Below are 6,603 nucleotides of genomic sequence, written 5' to 3'. Positions count from 1 at the left end.
ATCCTTTTCGAAGTCTATCCTAGCATTAAAAGTATTTAAGAAGGGTCTACCAAATATAATGGGACAAAAACTATCTTGTGGGGAACCAAGAACAAGAAAATCAGCATGATATTTAACCTTCCCACACAAGAGTTCAACATCTCTAACAATCCCAATCGGTGCAATAGTATCTCTATTGGCAAGCTTAATTGTAAAATCGATATCTTCTATCTCAGCAAGGGCAATATCATGCATAATTTCTTCGTATAAGGAATGAGCTATTGCACTAGCACTAGCACCCATATGACATAAGCCATGATAACAATGATCTCCTATTTTAACAGAAATAACAGGCATGCCTATAACAGGTCTATGTTTATCTTTAGCACCGGGCTTAGCAATTCTAGCAGTTTCTTCACAGAAATAAATAACATGCCCATCAATATTTATGGCCAAGAGATCTTTAACCATAGCAATATTAGGTTCAACTTTAATTTGGTCAGGGGGTTTGTGTGTTCTCATATTACTCTTGTTGACTACAGTTGAAGCTTTAGCATGATCCTTAATTCTAATAGGGAAAGGTGGTTTCTCAACATAAGCAGTGGGAACAATAGGATCATCATAAGTGATAATCTTTTCTTCAACTTTAATAGGTGCAGCTACTTTTACTTCAATGGGAGGATTATATTTAAACCACTTCTCCTTAGGGAGATCAACATGAGTAGCAAAGGATTCACAGAAAGAAGCTACTATCTCAGAGTCAAGTCCATATTTAGTGCTAAATTCACGAAAAGCATCGGTATCCATAAAAGATTTAACACAATCAAACTTAGGTGTTATACCTGACTCCTTACCTTTGTCGAGATCCCAATTTTCAGAGTTGCGTTTAATTCTCTCCAATAAATCCCATTTGAATTCAATAGTCTTTATCATAAAAGAGCCAGTGCAAGAAGTATCGAGCATGGTTTGATTATTACAAGAAAGCCGAGCATAAATTTTTTGAATAATCATTTCTCTTGAGAGCTCATGATTGGGGCATGAATATAACATTGACTTAAGCCTCCCCCAAGATTGAGTGATGCTTTCTCCTTCGCGAGGCCACAAATTATATATATAATTACGATCATGATGAACAAGATGCATAGGATAAAACTTCTGATGAAATTCCAATTTCAATCGCTTGTAGTCCCATGATCCCATATCATCACATAGCCTAAACCATGTCAATGCATCTCCGTTCAAAGATAAATGTAAGACCTTCTTCTTGATAACATCATGGGCATACCTGCAAGCTTAAATAATCCACAAACTTCATCCACTTAGATTAAGTGTAAATCGGGATGCAATGTTCCATCTCCTGCAAAAGGATTAGCTAGCAGTTTCTGTATCATACCCGAAGGAATTTCAACGTAAACATTTTAAGTAGCTTCAGTAGGTTGAGGGGTAACTAATTGTGGTTCTGTACGAGTTGAAGATACCCCGAACAAGCCCCTCAAAGGATTATGTTCCATAGTAACAAGTGACAGTAAATTTCAGCACACTATATAAATTTTTCCTTACCAAATTCCACCTACCAAAGGCGCTTCACTCCCCGGCAACGACGCCAGTAAAGAGTCTTGATGACCCACAAGTATAGGGGATCTATCGTAGTCCTTTCGATAAGTAAGAGTGTCGAACCCAACGAGGAGCAGAAGGAAATGATAAGCAGTTTTCAGTAAGGTATTCTCTGCAAGCACTGAAATGATCGGTAACAGATAGTTTTGTGATAAGATAATTTGTAACGAGTAGCAAGTAATAAAAGTAAACAAGGTGCAGCAAGGTGGCCCAATCCTTTTTGTAGCAAAGGACAAGCCTGGACAAACTCTTATATAAAGGAAAACGCTCCTGAGGACACATGGGAATTATCGTGAAGCTAGTTTTCATCACGATCATTAAGGATGGCAATGGGTCGGGTTTGGATCGGGTTGAACAATATCAAATCCATATTCATATCCATGAAGACAATCTTTGCCCGCTCATGAAAATATCCACGGGTGAAAAATTGTGTCCATGTCCAAACCCGATGGATATCCATACCCATTGGATATCCATTGGGTCCTCTCGAGACATATAAATAAGAAATAACACAATGTTAACATAAGCTCTTCCATTCTTCACCTAGTGGCAGGCTAGGCTTCACTTATGGTAAACATCAACTTATGGTACATCAATGCCCACTTACAACCTAAGATCATTTAGTATTTTTCTAACAGATTAGAATGACAAGTCATTTCACAAGGAGATAGTATGTTACGGTGGGAATTGAATGTCAAATAATAAAAGTTATGATGGGGATTGTGTGATTTCTTTTACATGTTTTAGATAACAGTGTAAAATTGCAGTGGGGCATGTGATTGTGGGTAGGGATAGCAGATTTTTGCCCATTAAGTCATACTATTGGGTCGGGTTTGGGTATACCCACGGGTACAAGATTATATCCATGCCCTACCCATGAGCAATCGGGTCGGGTTTGGGCGCTGCCCGTGGATACCAAAGCATATCCAAACCCTATCCATTCGGGTCGGGTATCCATGGATATCCATGTCCATGGGTAAAATTGCCATCCTTAACAATCATATGATCCGCGTTCGGTACTTTGATAATTTGATATGTGGGTGGACCGGTGCTTGGGTACTGCCCTTACTTGGACAAGTATCCCACTTATGATTAACCCCTATTGGAAGCATCCACAACTACAATAGAAGTATTTAGGTAAACCTAACCATATCATGAAACATATGGATCCAAATCAGCCCCTTACGAAGCAACACATAAACTAGGGTTTAAACTTCTGTCACTCTAGCAACCCATCATCTACTTATTACTTCCCAATGCCTCCCTCTAGGCCCAAACAATGGTGAAGTGTCATGTAGTTGACGTTCACATGACACCACTAGAGGGATGACAGCATACATCTCATCAAAATATCGAACGAATACCAAATTCACATGACTACTAATAGCAAGACTTCTGCCATGTCCTGAGGAACAAACGTAACTACTCACAAAGCATATTCATGTTCATAATCAGAGGAGTATTAATATGCATAATGGATCTGAACATATGATCTTCCACCAAGTAAAGCAACTAGCATCAACTACAAGGAGTAATCAACACTACTAGCAACCCAGAGGTACCAATCTGAGGTTTGGATACAAAGATTGGATACAAGAGATGAACTAGGGTTTGAGATGAGATGGTGCTGATGAAGATGTTGATGGAGATTGACCCCCTCCCGATGAGAGGATCATTGGTGATGACGATGGTGATGATTTTCCCCTCCCGGAGGGAAGTTCCTCGGCAGAACAGCTCCGCCGGAGCCCTAGATTGGTTCCGCCAAGGTTCCACCTCGTGGGGGCAGAGTTTCGTCTCGTGAGCTTGCTTATGATTTTTTCTCGGACGAAATACTCCATATAGCCAAAGATGGGCATCGGAGGGCCACCAGGGGGCCCACGAGCCTCGTGGCTGGTGGGTGGCCCCCTCTGGTGCTTTCTTCGCTCAGCATTTTTTATATATTCTGAAAAGTGCTCCTGTGGAGTTTCAGGACTTTTGGAGATGTGCACAATAGGTCTCTAATATTTGCTCCTTTTCTAGCCCAGAATTCCAGCTGCCGGCATCCCCCCTCTTCATGTAAACCTAGTAAAATAAGAGAGAATAGGCATAAGTGTTGTGACATAATGTGTAATAATAGTCCAAAATGCAATCAATAGCAATATAAAAGCATGATGCAAAATGGACGTATCAGCAAGCTCATCGAGCCCTACTTTAAAGGCGTCTACATGCAGCACGGGGCAAAGGCGATGGCGAACCATTGGGAGCGTATCCAGGGGCATGCAACAAATGGCATGGGAACGTCGAGGAGGTCGCGACTCGCCCGGAGAGCAATGCCAACATTAAGGATCAGGTATGGCACGCCGGTCTCCCGCCTCGATTCGCCGTGTGCGCCCGCCAAATGTTTGTTCCTCCGCGCAGTTGCTGCGCATGTTCTCCATGTATCGGCAGGGCAACATCGACGCCGAATTCAAGTACCTCCACGTTTACAAGCGCATTGACAAGTGCGAGAAGTGGGCGGAAGTCCGGTGCACCCTCAACAAGGCCAAGGAGACCTACAAGCCGGATGCGCCGACTCCGGGCGCGTCAGAAGGGCGGCCGGACGGCAACAAATGTGCCAACAAGGGGAAACATGCCGACGCAGCCACCGCTCGAGTGTAGGAGTCCATCGAGCACTGAATCGCTGATGCACAGGCCCGGGCCACCCTTCGTGAAGAGAAGACCGAGGCGCGGTGGTCGAAGTTGATGTCGAGCAACACTGTCAAGCTCGACCTACTCCGGACCAACGTCGCCGCGAAGAAGAGAAACACTGACCTGGATTTCCTGCTGGGCGGGGCGGACATGCTCCAGAGCAACGACGAGGCGGTCAAGGCGTGGTACTTGGCGGAGCGTGGCCTCATCCTGAACCAGCTTCCATCGACGACGCCGCCCACGCCGCCGCCGCCGCCAAGCCTGACTGATGATGCCGCCGAGACTACCCGCAGCACAGAAGCCACGCCGACGCCGCCCAGCACAGAGACCCCGCCAAGCTCGCGCACGCCGACTCCGCTGACTCCGGAGGCCGACCTCGCCGTCTGATGTGCACGCGCGTCCTTTCTGCTTTTTGTACGCCGAACTTTTCATTCGATCGCGAAACTTGTGGCCGCTTGATCGCCGGATTTGTGGTGTCTATTTTGTGAGCGGGAATGAGACTACGTTTGAATTTTCCGCGGCTGGGGGGCGGCGCCTGGGGGCGTGGCTGGGAGCTAGGTCACCCCCAGGGCCAATCTAGCGCCGGTTCGCCCCAGGCCGCTCTTTTTCGGCACCCTGGGGGGCTGAACGGCTGGAGATGCTCTAAGAGACGCCACCCATCGCTGATCCATGGCCTCCGCCGCGAGATCCTGCGCAGTCGTTCGCTTCGCCACCAACGAGGTCGCCCCGCCAGAGACCATCCACCTCATACACCTGCAACGGCTGTGGCTCCGCCGCGCCGTGCAAGGGTGCCTGGACCCATCGCCGAGGAGGAAGACTCAGATGCCGACGACGCCCAAGTCCCCGCCGGCTCGCCCACCGCCCACCGCAGCAGCACTTGAGAGGCCCTTCTTGGCCCGAGCCTTCGGTAGGCCTGGTTTCAAAGATAGCTCGATTAATTAGACACTCCGAGTACTTGATTACTGAGTAGTTTACTACTCCCTCCGTTCGGAATTACTTGTCATAGAAATGAATAAAAATGAATGTATCTAAAACTAAAATACATCTAGATACATCCATTTCTTCGACAAGTAATTTGAGATGGAGGGAGTACTATGGATTAGCCAGTCCATCTCCTCTCGTCCAGTTCACGTATGCTCACGTAATTAGTTCATCGATGTAATGAATTCATGCGAGTTAGCAATTTCGCTATCAATCGCCAACGAACATGCTTCGACTTTTTAGCATGCACACAACACTAATCCGCTATGTCAGTAAAATTTCTCCTTGCTCTGCTCTTGATACTCTGCTCATCATAACCCGAGACGCTATTTCCATGTGAATAAGTCTCAGGTTATGATCCATTGTTCAGTTGTTCAGTTGTATAGCTACACTCCTTCACAACTGAACAATGGACTATACCTTGAATGGTTAGTTTGGCGTAAAGAAGCTTCACCACATGTCTTACTAGTACTGGGCTGCCGAAGGCTGACCCCTCGGGTGGAGCATATAAGTCACACTCCTGGCCTATTCATGAGCCGCCTAATCGCTCCTCCGGCGCTGGCCACCGACAGAAGGTGGCGGCAAGAGCTAGAAGGTGAGTGGCGCCGCGAGCTCTCATCCTGAGGAAGCCGTGAAGGGCGAGCACGACCCAGCCGAGATGTGGTTGTCGGTGCCGTGATGGGGTGGAGCTGTAGAGTAGGGGCGGCAACAAGGGGAAGGAGTAGACAAGGGAGGAGCGGAGAAGGTTGATGACCCACAAGTATAGGGGATCTATCGTAGTACTTTCGATAAGTAAGAGTGTCGAAAGCAACGAGGAGTAGAAGGAAATGATAAGCGGTTTCCAGCAAGGTATTCTCTGCAAGTACTGAAATAAGTGGTAACAGATAGTTTTGTGATAGGATAATTTGTAATGAGCAACAAGTAACAAAAGTAAATAAAGTGCAGCAAGGTGGCCCAATCCTTTTTGTAGCAAAGGACAAGCCTGGACAAACTCTTATATAGAGAAAAGCGCTCCCGAGGACACATGGGAATATCGTCAAGCTGGTTTTCATCACGCTCATATGATTCGCGTTCGGCACTTCGATAATTTGGTATGTGGGTGGACCGGTGTGTCACATCCCTAGTTCTGGTATGACCTAGACTAGCTAGTCATTTGTGCATCATGTTTAAATTCCATTTAAATTTGAAATGAGGATTGTGAAACCCTCAGAAATCATTTCTGGAAATGACCCAGATAAAAATTGCTCCAAAAAGGTCCAAGAAAATGTTCATGTTGCTCTCTAAAAATATTGGTCAGAGGTAAAATTCAAACCAATAATTTTAGGAGCCCATAAATATTTATTTTGTCCATTTGGAATTAAT

This window comes from Triticum aestivum, chromosome 1A (genome assembly GCF_018294505.1).
Source record: "Triticum aestivum cultivar Chinese Spring chromosome 1A, IWGSC CS RefSeq v2.1, whole genome shotgun sequence".
Lineage (NCBI taxonomy): Eukaryota > Viridiplantae > Streptophyta > Magnoliopsida > Poales > Poaceae > Triticum > Triticum aestivum.
This window is presented reverse-complemented; position numbering follows the sequence as displayed.